The sequence below is a fragment of the Lissotriton helveticus genome, chromosome 12 (assembly GCF_964261635.1).
Source record: "Lissotriton helveticus chromosome 12, aLisHel1.1, whole genome shotgun sequence".
NCBI lineage: Eukaryota > Metazoa > Chordata > Amphibia > Caudata > Salamandridae > Lissotriton > Lissotriton helveticus.
The window spans coordinates 243,715,874-243,741,490 of record NC_136073.1 but is presented as its reverse complement, the minus strand read 5'-3'; positions in this window follow the sequence as shown (position 1 = coordinate 243,741,490).

Genomic DNA, 25,617 nt, shown 5'->3' with positions numbered 1-25,617 from the left:
AGCTGCACCGCCAAGCATATTGTGGCATCAAGACCTCGGGGGATAGTGGTTTCCAGGTGGTTGCAGCGTTCTCACAACGGTTTAACCGCTGTAGTCATAATATGGCAATTGGACTACTGCTGTGGTGGTCCCTGATCACCACCGCGCCTCCACCACAGGTTCGGCGGTCCCATGCAGGGCCGGACTGGGAACCAAAACCGGCCCTGGCAAAGTGCTCACCCCCCCCCACCCCCGGGGGGTTGTGGGTACAGCCGAGTTCTTTGCCAGGGCCAGTTTTTGGCTAATATTTTTTTAGGACCGATTTTGCAGCTATGCTGCAAAAACAGCCCTGTAACAAAAATGGCCCCCAGGGGCCCAAAACCGCCCCCCCCGCCTGTGCAGCGCACCGGGGGATTGCCCGGTGCCCGCTATGGCCAGTCCGGCCCTGGTCCCATGGAACCAAAAACTCGTAATCTGGTCCAATGTCAGAAGGCAAAATCTATGACTAGGTTGATCCTGGTTGGCATATTAAGCTGTGGTCCATTTTGATCAGTCTGAAAAGACATCTTCGTCCAGCTCTCCCACAACCACAGGTTTCATTAAAGCTTAGCGCTTTTTAGCACTAGTTCTTTTTAAAAATTCTAAAATGTACATCTCGGATTTCCGTTATTGTTTTTTGTTGTTTTGGTGTCATTTTGTTTAATAAATGGTACTCTTATTTTTCTAATTCTGTTTGGGATTATTAATGCTTGATGTTTTGACTTTATTACTTTTACGGTACTGCATAAATACTTTACACCTTGCCCTAAGTTAAGCCTGCCTGCTCTGTGCCATACTTACCAGGGGGTTGAGCTCAGGTTAATTTAGTAACTTTAACGGTTCCCCCTGACAAGATATGAGAATATCCCTTGAGGTGGACAGTCACCCACCCGCAAATAATATTGCAATTACTTACAGACCTGATTTGAGGGAGAGGGATGGAGCTCCAGGACTGTGTGTTGTGGTGGTGATGGCCACGGGGATCTTGTCTAGGAGGAAGGGTGGCAATTTGGCAGGGAACTATGCAAGTGGCCAAGTGGGGCAGGGGACGTGCTGGAGATACAGATTATTGCGACCAATTGTGGTATCTGGACAGCAGCGGCTCCTTTGTTAAGACGGAGGAGCATCACCCCACCTGCTCCGAAACAGGTAAGCACAGAGTAATCAAATTGTCATTGCCACTTTAGGATTCTGTGGGCTGCCGGTCGAGCTATCACGAGTGTGGTGGTGGGATGGGGCAGATTTCTGCAGGTTGCAGGATTACATCTGCAGGTTCTCAGTGCGCATGTCAGATTGGCTAGCTGTCTACTTCAAAGCCAGCAATCCCTTCTCTGTAAAACACCCGCTGGATTGCAGGCCCAGCCCCCCAGCCTCAAATTGAGTGCTGGGTTAGCATGCTCCAACCATACCTGGAGCTGCTGTCATGCTGAAAACCCAATAAGAGCAACTAAAAAAATTGGTTGGATTGGCATGCAGGAAGTCAACCCCCTTTCTTCCCCTTCCTGCTCGTCATCCGGTAGAGGAGAGACACCGGCCACCAGCATCTCTGTGAGTATTTTGGTGCCACACCCCATCAATTTTTAAAGTTACTAGCAGCCCCTGCATCTGGAATGTTTTCCAGCTGTGGCAAAGGACTCTGAAACTGAGTAACCCTCTTGCTTTTAAAAAATTGAATATGTAAAGATGTTTTAAGAACGGTTGCAAGTTGAGAGACTTCACACACCCCTGGAACAGAGGCTCATTTAGGGACAGCCATCTGCTCATATTGCTAAAAGTGAAGGTCCCAATTCTTCACAATAGCAGTCCCTTCTCCTTTGATAAGTTATGGAACGTGCAACCTCGTGGGGGCTGGGGCAGAGGGGGAAGGACTGCTATAAAGAAAGACTTAAATGTGAGGAGACGTGACGCCTCTCAGCCGCTTCTCAGCCCTTCTCCCAGATGGAATTAAGACAATACCACTTAACCCGCCGGATAAGAAATGTTACAAGCGAATAAATGGCGGCCCGTGGAACGCGGAGTGTTACAAGCCATGTGAGCGCTTCTAATCACAGCGCGGCCTGATCGATCTTGCCGCTATCTGCATTTTGCCGTCTGAAGAAGAAACATAACATTTTTTGCTGGAGGCAAGGTTGGACGAGCGCAGGCCTGGTATTGATTGAAATATCTACGTGTCCTTTTCTTCCTGCTCAAGCGCCCAAAGCTGCAGTGGGACGAGGCCTTTTATCGAACTAAGGGCGTTTTTTTGCCCCTGAAGCAGGCTTTCTGACCACAAAACACTATTTAACAATGTGCAAAGCTCTTTTACGACCTTTCAAATTCTCAAACAGGAGGGGCGTGAAAGAAGAGACCCCCCCCTTCATCTTTGCAGCTGCAGGGGCATGTGTCAATGGTTTGTGAACTCAATTATGGTGGCAAATCATTGAAAGGTTACCACCTCTCAAGCTGGGGGTCATAATTGATTTTAAAAAGAGAAGCTGCCCTCATGGGACGACTTTCCCTTTGGTAATTGTTTTAGATGGTCTCAGATGATCTTGCAGTGGTTCAGGAAACCAGTGCAAACTCCTCCTCCACCCATATCTTCCTAAATGGGACACAGTGGTTTATAAGCAGCACCTTACTCTTTAATGATGTGCTGCCTTAGAAAGTGTTAGGGCAAGCCGGCTCGACACAGGGATGGCTGTCAGCTGTTTCTTGCAGGCCATCATCCTGGCACTCACTGCCATTCACAGATGGTCACAAAATTCGACCTTCCTAATTAATATTTAATAGGGAGGTCATTTTGCCACCCTCTACAAATCATCAATTTTCGATGCGCCCTATTAGTACACAGATCGCTTTGCAAACTGCAACCCCGGACTGGTAGGACAGGTGCCCCATCTGCAAATGTCCTAGCCCTCTCCATTCCTCGTGCCTCTCCACAGACACAGCCAGTGACAAAATACACTGCCCTCCCAGCTTGGGAACAGCAATGTTGTTCCTGTTTAAATTCCTTGTTTTATCTACTCATGCCTTCCCTTAGAGTATTTGATTTTTACAGGATGGCGTGTTTCTGTTGTTTTTGTATGCATCATATTACTCCTGCATAGTATGAAAAGAGTCACTGCTGTCAGGTTGTATGAGTTCAGGTGCCTGTGAGCCACGGTTCAGAGCTGTGGAGTTCAGGCTGAATACAGTGCGAATTTTTCACAGTGTCGGTCAGTGGGTCATAAAGGGCCTCGCTCATCCAATCGTTGACCTTTCAGTTGAGTGCACACAGCAACGGTCAAGTGTGCTAATTGTAATTGGGATTCAATGCAAAAATATGTGAAGGAGGTGAACAGCTGTCACAATATTGACTAGGCAAAAGTTAAAGAAAACGCAGTACGTGTATGTGTACAGTGTCTGTGAGGTTAGTGAAGTGAGGGGGATGCCAGGAAGTAAGTGCAGGAGAGAGTGAAGAGGGGGCTGAAGAGGAAACAGGTGAGTTGTGAAATATGCAGATGGAGTGTTTCAAAAAGTGATGCGGAGAAAAAGAACGTAAATGTCTAACAAAGAGACAGCAGAAGAGTGTAGTGTGAATAAAAGAACAGGAGTGATTTAGACACTTCAAAGACCTTGCCACAACCAGACCATAGTAATGTTCAATTGTTTAATTCACAGCCTGCCTAAAAATATTATATATATATATATATATATATATATATATATATATATACACACACACACACACATGCACACAATCTTCATTTCTGCCTGTTGTGGGTTCCCTGGCAGTTTTATACATGGTTCCTTGTGTGCCTAGAGAGGCCACTGCCTGCCACAGAAGCTATAGCACTTACAGAATATAGGCTCTAACCTCAATGAGATAGCAAAGGAGGGTGAGTACCTGCTGTAGTAATTGGTAAGTCTTTTTTGTGAAAAAGTTTGCCGATCATTGATAGCACAGGAAAAAGGCAGACTAATTTTGTGAACTTACAAATCACAAAGGCAAGTGACAGAGAATATGATGTACCTGTGCAAAGTGCAATGTAGGCTTGGAAAGTGCTTTCTGTACAGGCTTCTTGCCTCAGCTCAAATTATGCACTCAGGACCAGTGTTGCCATTCACAGATTCAAGCTTCTTTCATTCTAATAGAGAGCCTCACTGGAATATGCACATTATGGACTTTTCGTCCCCCTCTAATGGACCAGGCCAGTTGCAGGGCTATTGCAGGGCAAGGTAAAGTGAAGGTATGGGACAGAAATGTCAATCAGCATTGCAGACCACATACGTCACCAGTTATGAAATGCATGCAAGATTGACCACCTTGCGCAATTCCATTCATAACAAAGGGGTGAATATCTCAATGTGATATATTCATTTGTTTGAAGTTTTTTTAATAGCAGAAACTTGGCCCAAGGGTATTGGATGGTTTACATGCCCGGAATAACAGGATGTTGAGCCGATGCACAGACTCAGACCTGGATTCCCAGTTTAAAAGTTGGCAGCGCTGACCGATAAGCCCCATCTCCTCTGTAATACATTAATATGTATTGATTCTTTAATCCATATTCATGTCAATATTGCTTGCATGGGTAATTTTGGGATTGGGTTGTAGATATGTTGATTTCCTAGGCCCCCATCTCTATGCCCAAGTGACGCGTGAGACAAACTGCATACTAGAGCAGTGGACTTGTACCAGTTGTTTGTTATGCAAGGAGAGCTGGGTTGAATGCGAGTGCAGAAAATGTGCTCATTGCACAGACCTTCTTTTACAGGTATTCTGCGAAATCACAGAACTATGCTTGGGATTATGGGACCTTAGTAGGCAGGGATTTAGTTATCCTACCACCTTAGCACCCATGAGCCCGGGACCGACTAGCTATAGCGTCTCACTTGTCCTCCCACTCACTAGGAACAAGTGATTAGACACCCCAGAACACAACACTCCCGACCATCTCAAGAATCGTGGTTGCAAGACACACCTCTATGCTCACGCCCTTGTACTCATCCACAATAAGGTCTGACAGAGACATGAAGAAAAGTTTAAAATGTTTATTTTAAGTAACATGCTCTAGTATTCAGTATACCTGCCACAACAAGTAGAAAAATGCCTAACACAAATACGGTCAGGATAGCAAGTAGTACGTAGATCATAAAATGAGCCGTCATGATATACGACAGAGCAACCTAACCTTCCTCCCCTTGTATAGAAGCAAAATGATTATATATTGGAAGATCTCTGGGTGTTAGGAGCAGACCCCGTATCTCAGTTTTATAGATGGAAGATCTACATCACAGGTGTTGTCACGCTCTTCTCCCTGAAAAGGTCCCTCTCCAAGTGTGTGCCACCTATTTGTGTATTCCCTTATGACCCAAGTACATGCTCCCAAACAACAGCTGCATCTGCATGTTTTGCCTAGTTACTAGGGCCTGACCAGAACAGAATAACAAGAGGCATTGTTTTTTTACCTTGCCTACAATGTTCAGACTAAATCCCAGGAAAGAGCTGAGTGCAAAAACAACAGCCTATTCTATATGAATGTTTCAGCATTGCAAGAAGCAAAATAGGTTTGTGTAGTAAAGTGCACAACGCAGGAGAGAATCTACAAAATGTTCATGCTAAGATAGGGAAGATGACAATGTCCATATGGGCCACATGACACTTCCTTTGCCACAGGTCCCAATACTGCATCAAGAGGGATGTGTGTCATATTTTCCAAAGTTATTGGGGCTAAACCCATAGAATTGTGGAGCTCCTAAAGGAAACTGCAATCTTTTCAGCAAAAGGGAAAACAGGCAGGTGTCCCTCACTCCTCCTACTGAGTTATGCAGTCTGGGAAAGAGTGTTACTAGTCAGACAAACTTCCAAGAGAATCTTTGTAGCCCAATTCCCTTTAAGCAATAAAGCTTAAAGTTCAAGATTTGTCTCCCAGCATCTCCGTAACGACTGGGCCCAGCTGCCTTGTGCTCTGCCCTACTACTGGTATCTTTTATTCCCATTCTTACATGCTAGTTGATGGAGCAAGCAAGAGTCTGCACAACTCTCTTTCTTTTACCCCAAATGATAAAGAATGCGTTTGTTCATATTTCAAGTGGCAAGTGGGTGTTGTTGCTAATATATGTCTTATATTCTCCAAGACTTAACCATGCAAGGCAATGTATTGTTGTAGAGTGGCTAGCTCACCCACTACTGTAAAAGCAAGCCAGTGGCAAAAGGAAACCTTTGGTGTCCCACCTGCAAGGAATCGGAAGGGAGGCCCTTCAAACAAATGCCCAGGCAGTCACACCCACTCTGTTGAAGTACTTCCTCTGACACCCAAAATCACTATAGTTGCAGTACTAAAGTTAGCATCAGAGAGGAAACTGTCAATCCTGCTGAATAAAGTTGCTAAGCAGTCAGTCACATCAGACCATTTTGAAAATAGGATTGTTTTTTTGATTTACAAAAGGGATGATTGCTTGTGCCCTTGACCTAACACACACTTACACGCAGCCCTTAAGAACACGGTTATTAAAGGAGGGTATAAAATGTAATACATCTGTTCACCAAAAGACACAGGCACACTTGTTTACCCTGTAGGAGTAGAAGCTACTGACAGTGGCTAAATTGAGCAATGGACGCTGAGCTTTTAATTCATCTGTACAAAATGTGTGTCTTGTTGGAGAAGCCATAAAGGTTCACGGTAGCAATCTGCATAGCGAGAATTCATTTGCTGAGGCCAGGAGGCCATTTCAGTAGTCCAAACGGCTCAGAATTAGTGCCTGCGTCAGGGTCTTCCGAGTGGAGTCAGGAAGCAAGGGGAAGACTCGGCGTAGTAGGCTCAGTATTTGGAAACAGGAGCCAGCGGTCTGAGCTACATGTTCCTTCAGAGTGAGAGTCTGGTCCAGGCGAATGCCTAGGTTCTTGACACTGCGCTTGGGGGCGTGGGGGTGCCTAGGTCCGCCGGCCACCAGTCCGGTGTCCATAGTAATGGGGCATCACCAGAGAGCATGATCTCGGTCTTCCCCACATTAAATTGGAGGAAGTTACATCTCATCCAATTGGATATAGCCTTCATTCCAGACGAGAAGGCCGACTGTACAGTTGGGGTGAATTTACTGAAGGGGAATAATAACTGTGTATCATTGGCGTAAGAGATGGGGAAGAAGCTGCGGGTTCTGAGGAGATTTGCCAAGTGAGCCACATAAATATTGAAGAGGGTCGGGCTCAGACACGAGCCCTGAGGGACTCCCTTGGTCAGCTTCATAGACGTCGATCGATAAGGGCCAAGATTAACAGTCTGGGTCCTAGAGGAGAGAAAGCTCTTCATCCATAATAGGGCAGAATTTCTTAGTCTGATCTCTTCCAGTCTCCTGAGCAATATCTCATGTGAGAACGTGTCGAACACGGCAGAAAGGTCTAACAGCACCAGAATTATTGATTGACCCCTGTCTAGGGTCATTCTGATGTTATCTATAACCGCTAGCTGGGCTGATTCGGTGCTGTATTTGGGTCTGAAGCCTGACTGGGAGGGATCTAAACTACCTGGGAGTTCGACATGGTCGAACAGGTGTTTTTTGATGTGTTGCTCTAAAAGTGTGTTCAGGAGAGGATGTAGCGAGATGGGGCGAAGATTGGAGAGATCAGTCAGAGGAGCCTTGGAGTTCGGATAGGCATAACCTGTGCTGCTTTCCATTCTAGAGGGACATGACCTTCTCTTAGAGAAAGATTGAGGAGGGACGCTATGGGTTGTGATAGTTGGTGGGACAGGGAGGCTGCGACTTTGGCTGGAATGATGCCTTGGGGAGAGCTAGATTTTATGGTGCATAGCAATGATTCAACATCTCCCAGGGTCACAGGAGGGAAGCTTTCTAACAGTTGGAAGTTTTCCTGTGCTGGCAGGTCAGGAGCCAAGGTGACCGGGGGCTGGCACCCTGATGAGATGATTTTATCGTTTATAAGCTCTACTTTCTTCGAGAAATATTGAGCGATGTCATTGCAAAGAAATTGTGAAAGGGCCTCTAGGTTATCACATGCCAAGGGATTTATAAAAGACCGTAGGATACGGTAAAGGGTTTTGGGAGCGTTTCCAGCTTGCGCTAGTTGGGACGCGATGTGTGCTTTCCTAACGGACTTAATATTTTTGTGGTAGTCGGAAAGAGTAACCTTACAGCTATCTTTATCCCTCTCAGCAAGGGTGCGACACCAGTGTTTTTCGAGTTTTCTACACAGTTGTTTTTGAGTACGGAGCTGAGGGGAAAACCAAGCAGACTGAGGGCGCTTAGAGGAATTGGGGAGAAATTTCAGTGGTGCGAGTTGGTCTATAGCGCAGGTGATGCAACATTGTATTGATCAAGAGCATCCTCTATATTGGTGGGTGCAGCACCCCAGGGCACTGCGAAGGAGGCTTGGAAGAGCTCTGAGGTGATTTTCTTCCATTGTCTATGGGCATAATAAGAGGCAGGGGTGGAGCAATTCAACTCACTAGGGCCCTGGATGGAAAATTGAATAAGTGAATGGTGTGACCACGTCAACCGCTGTGGAGGTTCACACAGAATGCAGGAGGAGTTAGAAAAGATAATATCTAAAGTGTGACCAGCTGTGTGAGTAGGTCCTTCATGATGCTTAGATAAGTCTAGGAGAGCAAAGTCTGCCATAAGTGTACGTGAGTCAGTATTAGAACTACATTTGCCAGGGACGTTAAAGTCTCCCAGCAATAAGAAATTGTTGATCGAGATCACATGGGGGTCTATTAGTTCGGTAAGTTGGAGTGAGAATTCTGCTAAAGGGCCAGGGGGCCAGTAGACTAGGGCCCTTTCCAGCTGAAATGTGATAAGAGGTCCAACCGGAAGACTATAATTTCAATGTGAGCATTGCAATGCTTTTCCAGCATGGTAACCTTGATGCTGTCCTTATGTATTATTGCTATTCCATCCCCACCTTTGACTGTCTGTCAATTTGTATCATCCTCAAGCCATTAGGTAAAGCTAACATGATGGCTGGTGAAGTATGGGGCTTAAGCCATGTTTCTGTCAGAAATCCAATGTCCAGTTGCACTGAGGAGATAAGATCCCATATCTCGATGGGATGCTTGGGCAAGGATCTGACATTGCAAAGCATGTTTTTCCACCCTAGCTTGGTGATCTGGGGAGATTCCCATAGGCGGGAGCTGTCTCAAGCAAAGTACCTTGAAACCAGCATGTTCGGCAGGAGAAAGGACCTGGCCAGGTGCCATGCAAGCATGACGACAGTAAGTTGGGCCTAAGATCTAGCAGTTCCCTACTGGAGTATGAACGGAGGGGGGACAAGCCCGGGTCTATAGAGAGACGGCCAGGGTCCGTGGCTCCTGGAAACGTCAGGGTGCGGACAGGCGCAGACAGGCCGCATCCGCTGCGCGTCAGGTGCAACATCCGGTTTTGTAGAGGGGCATTTGGGCTACTGCAATGCCAACTTCCCACTCAACCGGAAGTGAGTCAGGTCGGGTCTCCCTCCACTCAAACAAGATAGTCTCGCTGTGGACCGGGGAGAGCTGCCCTCTCAAGTGAATACAGGTGGTGCCAATAGAGTTAGCTAAGAGGTAGGAGTAGTCTATACAGCTCGTAACTCAGCTTTAAAATAGACAGTACATTTTTAAAACTCGCAAATCAGCTTTAAAAATAAATGGAACTGTGCAAATGAGCACTGGAGTAAAAGCAGTCAAAGTTTGTGTTTGAAACACATGAAACTCTATTTAAAACATACATAAACTGTGCAGGTCACTACAATGCATGCCATTACAATGAATACCATTACAATGCACTCCCTGAGACAGCTTCCCGGGCGCACACACAGAGACGCACCCAAGTACTTCACAGGTCTTCATAAGATCATTTGCTTGTAAATCAGGCTCTGTTCTTTTTCACCCCTTTTTAGAGCCTCTGCATCCCCACTCTGCCTATTGCTGAAAGAATTAGCCTCCCCCAAAATTTCACTCTCGTTGCACCTCTGGAGATGACCACAAGCAGCCAACTCCAGCACGACCCTGCTCTGACCTTTCACAGTGTCTTGTTTCAGTGCTACGAAAATACACGCTTTGCCTAGCTCACTTAGTTCTCACACCCCCTCTTTAATCTGAAGATAGTAGATTTGGAATTACCTTTATATTTCTATACAGTGCTATACATGGAAATATAGAAGTGCACGTTCTCACCACCCAAATTAGCTGTCTGGTATACTCTCTCAAATGTAAGAACTACAGGTATTCAGTATTTTTCAGTCACGGCCAGCTTAAAGCAGTGTTCCTATATAGAAATGGACAAAACGTTATGTTTCTAAATTAACGTCTTACACTGAAAAGCTGCTTTACATTTCTTTCGCTGGATCAACCTTTGTTTAAAACACCACCAGAGAAAGGTGGTGAACTATGGTCCACAAAGAGCAACTCAAAGCTTTCTTGTTCTTTATCAGAAACATCTGCCTGTCAATGCTTATCGCCAGCTTTTTCGGCCCTCTAAGAGGCTGGGTGGATGAGTATAATACGTGATATTTAGGATCGGGGCGGAGGGTGCACGGAAATAAGGACGGATAGTTGAATAAAGGGCGAGTGGGCAGATGGATTAATGGATAGCTAGATGTATGGATGTATGGATGTATGGAAGGATGAATGCATGCATGGACCAGTACTTCGGATAGACGGGTGGGCTGATAGATGCTTAGGATTGGTTCTGGGACAGATGTATGAATGGGACAGATGTATGTATAGATATATGGGTGTATGGCTGGACGGATAGCACAGTGCTTACCATAGGTGAGTGGGCTGATAGATGCTTAGGATAAGTGCAGGGACAGATGTATGTATGTATGCAGGTAGGAATGTATAGATGAATTGAAAGATGGCTGGATGGTGCAGTGCTTAGGATGGATTGATGCAGGGCTTTAAGTGGGCCAGGTCTGAGCACCGGCAGTTATTTTCCGGGGGCCTCAAAACAGGTCTCTATTGGACTCTATTTGCGGCCCTCGCAAAGGTAGTCAGTTTTCTTTTTTTTATTGGACTGCAGTGAGAGCATGCATATCTATGCTCATTTTGCTCACTACTGAGAAGTGGAGACATCATGCTAGGTGAGCCACATTGTAGGAGGAAGGGAGATCCTTTAAAGAGTGTGTTTTCCGAAGGTAGGATAATTGGAGGGGATTTTCTTAAGCACACAATGCTAGTTATCTTGATTTAGACCACGCCCCTACTTGGATAGCCCACACCCCTTTAAGATGCTTGCCCACCCCTTTTAGAGCACCCCCAGTGTTTTTTTCCCACTTAAAGCCCTGGCTACATGAATCTAACCCATTTAGGATAACTCCCTTCTGATATGAAAATGTCAGAGGGATCATCCGCAGTGGGTACCACCGAAAGATGATGCAGCCCCTTGAAGAAAGAAATATTCATTGTTGTGAGAAATGTTGCGAGACTTCTCTTTTTTGTGGAGTGGGATCACATTCGGTGGGACTTCAATTGCCTCTATGTATAAAAGGAAACAGTCAGCTATTTCCCATCCATCATCTGAGTTGTAGGTGCAGATGTAAGGGGGTTGCTCGGAATTAGGTAAATCTCTTACTTTTTCAGAGAATCCCATCCTTAGCCCCTGGAACCAGAATACACACGAACCTTGTTTTTAAAAGAAAATGTACATGTGCCATCAAAATAATGCAAAGTATATGCCTTTTTTCAAGCGCATACGGAAGTAGTGTCATATTTGGTGGCGAAGGGTAAGGAGAGGACAGTGGGTGGAAGGGGGAAACTTATCACACAAACCTTGTTTTTAAAAAAAATAACAATTAGTATATATTTATAGTTTATTACAAATCCCTAACAGTCCAAACACTATATCTTTGCCTCGTGACATTATAATATGGTGTAGTTTTCTGTGGAATGATGTAAAACCCCTGCATATGTGCAAACCAGAGGCCCCTCAATACAATGGCTCGAGAAGCAAAACCCCTTCCTTCAATCAGTCTTTCTCTCTGCTGCTCCATATTTGGGGAGTTTGTGTCCCTTTCATTTCTATGTATTTCTCAAGATCAGGTAAGAGCCTGCTCTCCCAGAACCACATATTTGGAACATCAAACTGAAAACAATGTATTCATTTGCAACCACAGACCTGAGGCCTCTTACAAGGTCATCTTGTAAATAATCTGTACTCAGGAGCAAGAACACGGAAACTTCCCTTTAGGATGAAGCAAGAAAGAGAATGAACAAATCTACACACCAAAACCTTCTTCCAGCTTTCACAAACTGTAGGTTAAAAACGTTATTTATTTTAAAGGCCTAATTTTCAGGCGGAAAGCAGGTATGTTAAGTGAACTGAGGTAAAACACCAATCAGTAAATCCCAAATGTGCAAACTGTCACAAGAACATTCTTTACCTGCATCTCCCTCTTGTATAGGAAATATAATTGACATACCAATGTATTACTTTCCACTAAACTATGTGTGTAATGTGAATGAAGAAACAATATGTTAAAATAGGATGCAATTGTAGTTTGCAAAAATAGGTCTCAAAAGGCAAAATTGCTCAGCGATGGTGACATCTTTTTTATGCTTGTGCTAAACTTTCGCCCTAAGTTGGCAAGGTATGCCCAGACGTGGGCCCCTTGCTCACTTTGCCACTGGATTCAAGCTAGCCTGGATGATGACGGCTGATTAGCCAGAAACCGGCCCCAGGATGCTTGTTTCCGGTCCAGGGAAGATATTGCTTGGCAGTTCGGGCTGGACTGTTCCCATGAGGCACAGGGTCAGACTGATTTGCATATGGCCATGTCTGAACTGGGGTGGTGGAGTGGGCTAAAGAATGATGATGGATTAATCTCAGATCAGTTGACTGGCGGTGAGTGTTTGCAATGTTCAACACTCCGTCCATCATCCCCTTTGGTTTTAATTTGTGCTAAACTCCAGTCAACTTGAAAACTTTGTTGAGCGCTAAGGTTATAACTATGCACTTAAACTTGCAAGGTTGCATAATTTAGTACAATTTGAAGGCACCAATTTTCCAATCCAGCACTCACGTAGACACTTTTAATGTCAAAATCTGTAGAATTTAATGTCAAAAACCTGTAGGATTACTTTTTTTACAAGCGGTTCTCTTGCTCAGCTGACGCAGTGGTCGAAACAACTTGATTTGATGCAGCACTAAGTGGCTTTTTAAAACTCGGTTTCCAAAAATTCAGAAACAAGGTGTTGTTTCTTCCATTCATCATTGTTTACAGTTCAAACAACTAGATATCTAACACCATCATGGTCGGCTGTATATTATAATTGTTATTTTACATTGTCAAACTCATTTTTGAATGAACAGCAGCATCAAGAGAGCTACACCCACGATTGTTGATGTCATGGCATAAAAAAACATGGATGTAAAAAAATCTTAGGGGTCAAGAAACTTACTAGTGTAGTGAACATTATTTACTAACACTGCATTAACTAACTTGAAATAAGTATCTATTGCAGTGTTACAAACATATTTTGTTTAAACGATAATTAAAATATATTTGCTAATTTGTCAAAATTTGCCTATGAAACCTGTTAGCATCTGGTCAATAAAACAACACCATGACTTTTTGGGGCGTGGTAGAACATCTGTTGTTTTGTGATCTTTTTAGTGGAAGACGGCTTTGTGTGGATTTTGGATGTGAGCATGCATTTCATGCAAACAAAATAAAAAATAGCCCGAAAATTGCTTGGAAGGTAAAGAACAGTCACTCTCATTGTTTCTGAGCTACAATTATAGGATTAATACCCAAAGAAAATCTTAATTACATGAAGTGGTATCAAGTTGGGCATTTTCATTAATAACATATCACAAAATGCTGGAAATTATGTGAGATTAAGTCGGCGTAAATTAAATTTTGCTCAGGCCTCAGAAATGACAGGTTTTAATGTCACCATAACTGAACAACTGCATCCTGGTATGGTAAAGTTGTATCATGCATGTATTGTGATTTCTTTGCAAATTAGTGATGTTCCTCAAAGACAACTACTACAAACTGTTCCACTTTATCAATACATATGAGTTACTGTTTGGGCAACACATATCATGTGACATAGTAACACTTTTAAAAATGGAATAACACCTCATCAAATTTAACTTTGAGCAAGATTCAAATAGCCATGTATTATTATGCAAGGAAATCATAACATTTATTTACGCTGGAATCAATGATACATTGCCATAATGCAGCTTGCTGGTGACAAGGGCTTGGGTGACGGTTCTGCGAGCGTTGGAGGGGTGCTATTTGACGATCTTCTTGAGCATCTTGACGGTGTAGAAGCAGGAGACATTTACTTGGCTGGTCATGGTGTGTTGATGTCAATTACTATTCCGAGATTCTCTGAGTGGATTACTTGGAGGGGGGTGGATCCGAGTTCAGCAGGCAACTAGGTGGAGTCCCAGAGTGAGGTGTCTTTGCCGAAGATTACTACTTTTGTCTTGTCTGTGTTGAGCTTTAAGCAGTTGATTTTCATCTATCTGGCGGCTTCATACATTGCAGGCATTGAGATTTGGCCAGGTGTTTTTGGCGTCAAAGACAGAGAGTTTGATCTGGATGTCATCATCTTAGGATATGATGTTGATTGATTGCTTTGGCGCAGATGATGTTGGCAAGTGGTGTTAAATAGGTATTGAACAAGGTAGGGCTGAGTGATAATCCTTATGGAAATCTGCACATATGGTTGACGGTGTCCCAGTAGGAGGGGGCCAGGCTAAATGACTGGGTGAGCTGTCAGGAAGGAGCAAATCCAGTCCATTAATCTCAGGCTGATTACCACTGTCAACCATAGTCTACGTGGGTGGTGCTAGTTGAATAAACATGAAAGAAGGATCTACGTTTTCCTCGCTTTCATTCTTGGCCACCATGCTTCCTACTTCTTCTTTAGATAGTTGCGGGTCATAGAGAAAGTTTGCTGGCTACGATGCAAATGAGTGACTGCGTTATTTGGAACACATGGTATGGCCTGACAGAATGAAACAACACTTGTTTTATTTTCTTGAACCTGCTAATGGTGTCAATTTCACAGTTCTTTTGCCATTGGTAGAGGTTATTATCACAGAACTATGATCGGGGTATTGAAACAATACTCAAAACCACCTAATTCTACCAGGAGCTATGTGGCAATGTTCTATGCACAAATCATTCTACCAGCGTCTGCAAAATAAAACGTCAGTTTTTGAGGCCTGATTTTCAAGCCAAATGCACTTATGCCAAACAAACACATATAAGACACCATACAATGTACAAGCATAGACCATGATAGTCTGAAGGCCTGTAACACCTATTAACTATGTGAAACACATAAGAGAAAGCAGGCTGCATATTACATTTTCACTAGCTCACTGCCTCCTCTCACCATGAATAAGTTTGATCTTCCTTTCGACAATTGCTGGGAAGATGGATCAAAAGTGAAATGGCCTAAAATAGGACTTTCTCTTCCACTTGCATTCCTGAGTATCATACATTCTTTTCTTTTTTGACACAGAGGTACTACATCTTCATCGTGATACATGGGCTGGGGTTAGATGATTGATGCCACACTGAAATCTAGCACATGCCAATCGTGTAGTTTTGTTCAGGGTGCTCATGAATCTTTTCACCTTGTCATTAACTTGAGACCAGCAAGGCATGACATTTATGTGCTTTATATGCATAGCATCGAGGTACACTGCAGACCCCGACCTAGGAACAGGGTCCTTTACGAGTTCTTGCTTCTTGAGTCAGCAGTGTCTGGACAGAAGCTTTGCAATCTTTGAAAGGGCTCCCTGGGTCAAGGCAGTCTGGATAATTTCCACCTCTGGGTATTGGGTGTAGTCATAGATTATAGCTAGGAAGAGAGTTCTGTCTGGAAGGGTACCAAAATTATAGCTGACCCGGGCTCAACGGTCAGTGAAGCTGCCCTCTGTGAATGCTGGGTCCAGATAGTGATGTGCTCTTGATGCTTGAAAGTTAGTGCATTTTACTAGGAATTCTACCCTAATAGTGAGAAGTAGTATCCAGTCCTTGCCTCGAATGTGGGCCTTGGTCATTGCGACACCTGATGTCTGCATGTGTATGTTGTAAGAAATGTTTGGTGGTGTTGTCAATATTATAAGGAGAGTACCTTGAAGGAGGATCCTATCCCGCATGAGTAAGAGGCAGATATGATGGAGCAACAGCAAGGTTTGCCTGACAGGTTAACTGCAATATGATTAGCCTTGAAGAAAAGACAGCCAGCAACCAGGGAGGCCGGGGACTCCCAGCAACCATGTTCACATCTTCTTGAGTTTCCTTAGTCCACGGAGCATCCTGGTCTGTGACATACTAAGGGTAAAAGTAGTTGACAGCATTGTGGTAGCCTATCTTACACAACATTGTAAGTTAATACCCTTGCAGGTGGCTGATTGATTTTCCAATCCTTTGTGGTTGATCTGATGAAGACCACAGGAATTGAAGAATAAGGGGCTTGTATTCCATGGTCAGGTGAAACTTGGGTCCATGTGGATAAAGATGGAAGTGACAGAACACACAAAACGATTGTAATTTCCTGCTTCTCAGTGCACGAGTAATGTTGCTCACTCAGGATTACCATATGCAATGGGAGTCTACTCACCACAGTTTTACAGCCTTGGAGAGTCACCCCTAAGTCAATGGGGTTGGCTTCATGTCTACTGTGGATCCAGTGCTTGAACTTTACGTGTAGAAGAAGCAGCGTTAGTGCGAGGTGAACAAGGACTGTTGGCACAAAACACTTTAGCTAATAGATTGCACTTCTTTCTCTTTGCAGCCAGCCATTGGGCGTGGAGAATTGCCACTGCAGTGCCCATGTGCTTTTACGATCTTCACAAAAAACAATTGGTGAGAGGATTGTCAGTTTTGTGATTTGGATGACTGCTTCAATTTCATGGCTCCACTTGCAGGGGTAGACTAGATTGGACTGCATTGGTGTTTGATAGTTTGTACGCGCTGCGAAGGATCAACATGATTGGGAGAGTTATGCTACATTTTCTCAAGTTGAGGTGGAGTAGGTTAGACAAGTAGTACCCTTGAATGATTTATGCTCAGATCTTGTCAGTGGACATTTAGAGCTACGAGAGCTGTGGCATACGTATCTGATGGACAACCTTCAGGAAGAAATTGGAAAAGCTTGTAAATGGCTTCACTGGCCTGATGGAAGGACACAGATCTCTACTTCTCACCCCCCCCCCCCCGAGCTTGAGTAGAAGCAAAGTAGAGTTCAAGGTGAGTGACCCATAATCTCCACTGTGTGGTTTGTCATGACTGCCTTCTTTTTAGTTCCAAATGAGTGATGGATGGGACCCCAGCAGTGGCGGCAAGAAGACGAGAGGCACACAATAGTACCAGACTCACAGATGAGAAGGGGGTGGATCATGCTGTTATTCTTAATGGATGCAGAGCTACCAGCTCCAAAGAGAAGAAGCAGTAGTCTTGACATGGACAGCACAGAGTAAAGGACAGGCAGGTAAGACCACATGTTTGAGAGGAAAGGGGCATACGGTCATCACCTGGGGCTTGAAGAAATGGTAATAAGGAGGTGTGGGGGGGCACGTTAGCAAGGGACAGACCCATGCGCTGTTGCCCATGAAGTGTTGAATGTTTGGATGCGCATTATGTGAGGCACAGGTGGATAATAATGATGATACAGATTGATCTCTCTGTCAGACTGCCCAACGCAGTGTTTGAATACCCTTTTATCCACAAAGAGGATATCATGGACTGAGCCATTGCAGTTAGAGGGGTCCACAGTAAAGCACAATTTGCATGCGTGCAGTAACCTTAGGGAAGCTCCACAATCAAAAACTGGACACCCACATCAAGGATTTCTTAGTATATGGGAACTGGAACCTGCACCCGATACACAAATAGGTAATGATAAAAGTTCTTCATGTCACGTTCACGTCTTCCCCAGCCCGGGAGCATGCAAATGAACATGCCACACATGGAGCTCTTAACAGATGTCTTTATTCTTCAACATAAGATCACACACGTCACGTAGTACATCATAACTTTAATGACCACACCCTAACACCTCCCAGCAGCTTATGTAATTCCTGTTTAGAGTCCGCCCAGAACTGGAACGGTCCTTTCGCGCATAATATCAAGACACTACACCGTGAACTCACCTGAGGTGCACACATATGGGCATTTGAACAACTCACAACACCTTTTGATCCAGTTATTTATTTATAAAACTTATAAATTATTTATTTATTTATAAAGCGCACTGTCGCCTTGCAGGCATCCTGGCGCTGGTGCTGATTCAGTCTATCACTGAACTCCAGAAGTTGTTGCAGCTTTTATCCACCTACGGAAAGTGCTGTGCTAGGTTGTACAGAACTGTTGAATAAATTGCTTTATGCTTGTTAGAACCACCCTGTCACTCATCTTAGCTTGTTGTGCCTCAGAAGCTATTCAAGTGGGAAGATTTATTAAAGGCGAATATGCTCTAAATAGATTTTTTGTGTGTTTTATGTAAATTGGATTGCATCAAACTATGCTCTGGGGAGTAATTTCGCTGCTTTGCAGAGAATGCTAAACGAGGACATCTTGGCTAATAAAAATAGATTTAGTTCATAAAAATGTGTAAAACTCTAATAAGAAACATGGCGATTAAATTGAATCAAATGACACAGAAACTTCAAGATGTAATGTCATGGAGCAGAAAAATAACTATTTCCGGAGGTTTTATTGGGTGGCAGGGTGGAAAGCATATGCGGTGTGACAGCAAACAATTCTAAATTAAGTAAAGCGCAGGCACTGCAACGGGTGACTAAATAAGACGCGGAAAAGCAACAGAAAAAGCATAACCGGCCTAAGGACTGATAAACCCAGACAAGTGGGAGAGAACAAGTCATTTTGATGGGAAGAACAGACGCCGTTGATGACATGTTTTTCTTTCTACAAACTACTATAGTTTCCAAAAACATGTTCAGGCTCGTGGATCAGTAACAATCTGTGTTTTATTTCTAGAGAAACATGACCCATTGACTTGAGCAAGTAAAGGGAGCAAGCCTATCTTCCTTTAGAGGGCTCAGGGGATACTTTGAAAAAATAGGGCTAAATGGTGCATCTTACAGCACAATTATGGCTAAAAATCCTGAGATTTTCGAAGGGCACCAATAAAATATTCCAATGAATTTGTGAAACGAAGGTTCGCCACCCGTGTTAGGATTTACACGCCTCAAAAAACCTTTGAAACAACGGTGGCAAAAGAATGGATTTTTTAAACATATTTTCTCCTAATAGTTGGCTAGAGAGCTATATGTACATCAGGTAGTTAATAAAAGCAGGTTATGCAAGGTGCCACATAGTCTATTGTGTCTCAGCATGTTTTACTCTCTGATTATTTGTCTCCATCCATCACCATTTTACATACCTTATGACTAGAAATATGCATGCAAGGAGCTGGTTGAGCCAATAAAAGGCTGATAAATCTCACAATCACCCCAGAAACATCAGTGACAGACAAACTTGGAGACTCACGCTGAAATGTTACTGGTCAATGACATGGAGATCACAGGATATTAAAATCCCAAAGTCACCAGGATCAATTGACTTATTCACAAGATACTTATGCATGAACTATCTATTACTTTCTGTAAAGCATGTTGATAAAAGACATTTACCAACTTCCTTTTGCACCTCGGCCACAAATGCCTCTGACAATGAAGAACTATTCGTCCCAAAAAAACGTATGGGTCATTTAGAACTTGGCTGGCAGCTCACTGGCATGACAGGTTAGCTGAGACCATGGCCTCTTCTACCTTGACAGAGGACTGCCATTGTGGCAGCTCCACTGAAGGCTCTGGATTATGCAATGCTGCCACCATGTTTGTTGTGACTAGTCAGCAATGTATTTTGCTCTTATATAAAAATATATTAATGGCACTGACACAGGGATTTTTCTCCCTGTACTTGGGGGTTTCTGATGGGATGGACAGGACCAGAAACCTTGGATTCTAATCCTTGACAGGGTAATCCAGTGACATTGCCCTAAATAGTGCCCGCCTTCTAACACCATATCTTTACCTAAATGTGATAGTTTGATATATGACCTGCTTATGCGAACAACGCAGTGTTGATCTACAAAACAGGGCTCGGCCTACAACGCCTGATAACTGGGTATGTCTCCTTTATGGATTCAATACATCTGAAGGTAAACCAATCTAAGTCCTTTGTAATCATAGTTGGGGAGAGATAAAACCCCGCATCTACATGCGGACACTGAAAGAATAGCGGTGGTTGACACCTTCCCCTATTTGGGGGTCATCTTTGACAAAGACCTATCATGGTCAAAGTTGGTGGAAGGAAGAAAGCTGGTAATTGAGAGACGTACCTTGGCTGTTAAATCGTTTGCCCAAAAAATGGGCACAAGACCTTTACTACCAATAAAAAACATCTACCAGGCCAAAGTAAAGGCGGCAGTAACATACGGGGCTGGTGTTTGGGGTGTGTTAGCGCCAACTATATTGCAAACCATCGAGAATAACTTTTTAAAATCCTTAGTGGGCCTCCCTCTCTCTTCCTCAAACCACATTTTACATTTGGAATTGGGTTTGCCTTATATTGCAGATTCAATACAACTAGCCCCAATCCTCCTGTGGCATTCAATTTGGCAGAGGGATACAGTGACAGTGACACACACAATAATAAAAAATTGCTTAAGCATTGACAATCGAAGAATGTCTCGGTGGCTCAGCTACGTAGAGTCAGTACTGAAGGAGATCAGCCTCCCTGAATTTTTTAAGGACCCACTGGCCTATGGAAAGGTTTCTAAACAAAAGATCACCAATATGTTCTCACTGATGGTGGATTACAAGTGAAAGGAATACCACAGAGAGAAACACGCAGTTTGTATATATCATCAAAACCCTCCATTAATAGAGGGAGGGTACTCCTATTTAGTGAATGTCACTAGACAGCAACACAGATTTATATTAATGAGGTTCCGCATGAACATGATTCCTTTGATGTTAGGTTATCCAGAAAAAACATATAACCACTCAGATTTAAGTGTGTGCCCATGTGATAACCTTTCACCACAAACTGAAATGCATCTAGTTTTATTCTGCAGGCACTATGACAAAGAAAGGAACGTCTACCTTAACCCAGGGAATTTTAATCAATGCCGGGTTGCATGAAATTTCTTAAAATTATTATCTGATCCCCTGGTTTGCTTTTCCATAGCTACGTTTTTATCGGCCTGCATGAGAACGAGGAAGGGGGCGCCGCCAAGAGTCCTAAGCCTGGCATGCGGTAACTTCATTTCAGAGTTTTAGTATATGAAATGAGTTTGTTGTAATAGGATTTTTATTTTAAGATGAACAATGAATTATTTGCTGATTTTAACATCTGAATATTATATATTTTACTTGTGCTTTTTTGATGATTTTAACCAGATCGAACAAAGATTGAAATAGATTTGACCTGCTTGTCAAATGTAGCTTGAACCTGCCAGCCTCAACTGAGGACAAGCTCTGAAAGTGCTCTGACCTTGCCCTACTAGCCCTATGAACCACAAAATACATCCTAGTCAATGCACCTCTTACCTGAGTGAAAAAGTTGTCTTCAATGTGAGTGGCATTTCAGAATTTCTATCTTACAACTCCAACCATTTTTCGTAGCTGAACCTATACTCATCTCTAGTCTTATCCCTCTGGCTTGCTCTGATTTTTGCTTCCTTCTATGTTACCAATCCAATCCAATCTTTCTTTATTTTGGTCAGTGGACCATAAAAGAACATTCACAGAAATGTACAAAATACAAAAGAGCAGATTAAAAATAACTAAAACCCAAATAAAATAGGATTGGGTTGTTACATAACAGTTATATTACCCTCCTGGGGCTATCTCGACAGTCCAGCAAAGCCTCCCCAAATGTACTACTGCCATTATTCTTTTTTGCAATTCTAGTACCTGGATTAGCCAAACAGATCACCGTGAGGCCCTCTATCTACTTGATGCCCTAACAATTTTAATCTTCTTTATCTCACTAGTCCCACTCATTCTGCAGGCCATTCCATTGACCTCATTCCGTAGACCTATTTGATCTTTGAATTGACGATTATTCCTATACCACAGATAGACCAGTTATCACCTTTTCCTCTGTGTATTTGCTTTTCACCAATCCTGATGCCCATCCTTTTAGTGGGGCTTCTATTTTTCACCCCTGGCTGTCATTTATAGACTTAACAACCAACATTTCTTCTACTATCCTACTTTAACAAAAGACCCCGCGATTGGCATCCCATAATCTAATGACTAATTACTTATGACCATCAACTGAAGTACTGCACTGGAAAACTGACAATTTAACTAGATCTAGTCCTTTGCATCCTGGTGGACTCCTGTATATGGTACTATGAATTTAGGATGGCAAAGGAAAGAAAAGCCATCGTGCAAAAGTTATAGCTCTGGAACTGAAACACCCTATCTCTTTGAGTTAGTGAGAGAGCGCAAATCAAGAAAAATATAGAAGTGCACCATATTTACAAGCACGTTGTATTAGTTTAGTAAAATTTATATAAGAGTGTCGAATCTATAGAGTGAAAATATATAATAGTGTTTAATTAAAATAGAATACTTATATCAAGTGTGAAAGCTAATGTAGATGTTTGTAGTGATGTTAGAATGATGTTGAAATCCCATGTTATGTGGCGGTGGTAGGGGAAATGTAATGCTGCTAAACGTAGAAATGTGTAGGCCACATGGCAGTTCACATAGAGTACAAGATGCTGTTACACTCTTACACGATGGTGGATTTTGATGTTATTGTAATTCAAAGTATTATCGATCATAGAACTGAAAAATATGTTTTATAGAAGTGGTTCATATAATCATTGTGTGTAATAAGTTAGAATACTGTTTAAACTAAGAAATTAAATGTTTTACAGAGTGCACAGGCCCGTTCATGTAATTCTAATAGGCCTGAATAGACAAAGTCATTTCTTTTGATCTGCATGTGCTCGTTAGAGAAAGGTCGTGTTAGGCACAAACTGTGGAGCCTGTTCGAATGGTTTACGACTTAAAGATATGGTGGAGGCCGGAATTTGGGGCCCACAGTACAAGTGTCTGTTTGCAGGTGCGAGGAGGTTTTAATCAAGAGAGTGATGAATAGACTTTTGTTCAAGAGAGCCAGGCACAGGCCTGGACGAGTCTTCAGGAATTTCCTGGGGGTACCATCTTGCCGGAGAGGAGCCTGGGAAGCAAGGTCAATGCTAACGATGGGCCCAGAGGAGTACCAGCATGGAACATACCAGAACCAACACCACTGAGGGGCATCTCTAAGGGGCGTCTCTAAAGGGCGTTTCTATTGTAAATGTGATTTTGTATTAGGGACAGCACCCCTGGGTGGAGTTAAGGCAGATGATCTGAGGAACCTAAGAGAGCGGATGGGTAGGCAGATAGGGAACTGCGAGACATCGTTTTTGAAACAAAGACTAAGGGAAGTGTGTGATCTTCTTTGGAAGTCACCACTGCTGACACCTTTTTAGGTTAAGATCTTGCTAAGTAGGGATGTCATTTAGTCTAGAGTAGGGACAGTCTAATCTGTTTTTCTTTCCTTTCTGTAAATGACTCATAAGCTACAGCTTGTGTCTATTCTTGCAACTTTGATGATTTTTGAATTGGTTTTGGTAATATTCTTCTGCCGACTAAGAGCATTTAGAAAATTCATGTTTGTATTGATACCCGTATATCTTTTGAACCTTATATTGAGATGTTTGTATCTCCAGTTAAGTTTGGCTTTGTAATAAACTTTTAAACTTTTTAGAGCTTAAGTGGTTCTTTAGAGTGGAGTAAGTTATTAACTGATTGACCTAGTAGTGGATTGCCTTTTACTCTATGACAGGTACCAACGGTTCAGTCGACCGGAGTTGGGATCTAGATCTATAACAATAGACCAGAAATCCCGCGTTAACAGTTGATAGCAGAGTGAGGATGGTTACCTTCTTGAGGAAGGTAATCTAGACTAGGTTAAGTTTACCCCAAGGTCCCTAGAGATCGAGAGGTGGCCCGCCGAAGAGGGTGCTGACGGCGCGAGAGAAAAGCAGCAGAATCGGACGAGAGTGAGTATAACAAGGGTCATGCGTGGACAGATTGCGGTGTTTTGTGTTGTATTTGTAGTGTAATGTCATGCGGAGTTGAATGCCTGTAGAGTGAATGAGAGAGGGTTGTGAGCGCGCGCAACCTGGCAAAATCTTAAGTTCGGGGAAGAGCTTAAGTGGTTCGGGTGTATCGAACACCCAGAGTAGTTGTCGACCAGAGAAAAGGGGGTCATGAGGTACCATTGATCGCCCGCAGGACCGAGATAGGGGGAATGCAAGAGTGAGTGTGTGGGTAACGGACGCAGGTCGAAAGTTACCGTGTGCAAGTAACCTATCAGAGAAGGCGATTGTCTGGACGTACACGGAAAGACATTTCGTCGGTTAAGGTGACAATTACAGTTAGACTGTGGACGTACAGTCAAGGAAAGTGATCGCTTGGTCGGAAATAATCATTTTTCAGAAGTATGAATGGGACGCGGGGGGATGAGTGACGTCAGCGAGAGCCGCGCTGAGTTAGGCCGGTTGGTGTGAAGCCGCGCTGTGATAGGGCGGTTGGTGTGACGTCAGCGAAGAGCCGCGCTGTGATAGGCCAGTTAGCGAAAACCGCGCTGAGATTGGTGGATTGTCATCAGGAAGTAAACGAACGCAGAGAAAATAGAAATTCGTAGATTTTGAACATGAAGTGTTTTAAATGTTTGAGAGGGATTTTTAAGAGAAAAAGAAGAGAATCTTATTGCGGGGAAGAGGCACCGCCGGAGGGTACACCAGCTCACTATATGGCAACGAATGTTGGGTTGCATACTATACTGTGGCTTGGGACTTGGAGTAAGATTACAGAGGGGAATGAGGAACTGACTTTTCCAAAATACGGAACGTTTAGATTAGAAGTGTTACATCAGTTGAAAGCAGTTATGTCCTCATTGAGACCTTTGCCTAGACCAACACAGTTTGAGGCGCTTAATGCATGGATTAGGGCGGCGCACGACAGGAGTCAGAACAGACGCCAGGAAAGGGTACGGCGATCAGTGAGGGCAGTGCAAGATGCCAAATGGGATGCGGAAGCCAAGAAGTGGAGGGTACAGGTGATTGAGGTGGATAAGTTGTACCCCATGAGGGAGGTAACAGGTGGAAAGAAACCCATAGAAGAGGATGATGAGAGCGAGTCGGAGGACGGCCTAATAAATAGGTTGTTGATAGATAAACCACCTCCGGACAATAGGGAGATAGAGGGTACGAAGCTCTCAAGGAAAGGTAGGGGTGACATAGAAGAGAACAGGCCACTCCCCATAACGGATTGGGTACCTACCAAAGGTGAGGAGACACCTCAACATAGTCCTATACAGAGAGTTGTCGGAAGGGTTGTGGTGCAGAAGATGCCAGCAACAGAGGGTTGAGTCTTATGGATTGCCAGATGCTCTTCAAGTACCCGTTACCATAGGTCCTGTAGTGTCGGTTTACCACCCAGAGAAAGGGAGAGAGAAAGAACAGGTACGGCTAGAGAGAGAGAGAGTTGAGATGGAGAGAAGGAATAACACGACAAATGCCTGGAGGCAATTGCCGGGACCGATAACGTGGAACACCCCATTGGAGTCAGCAG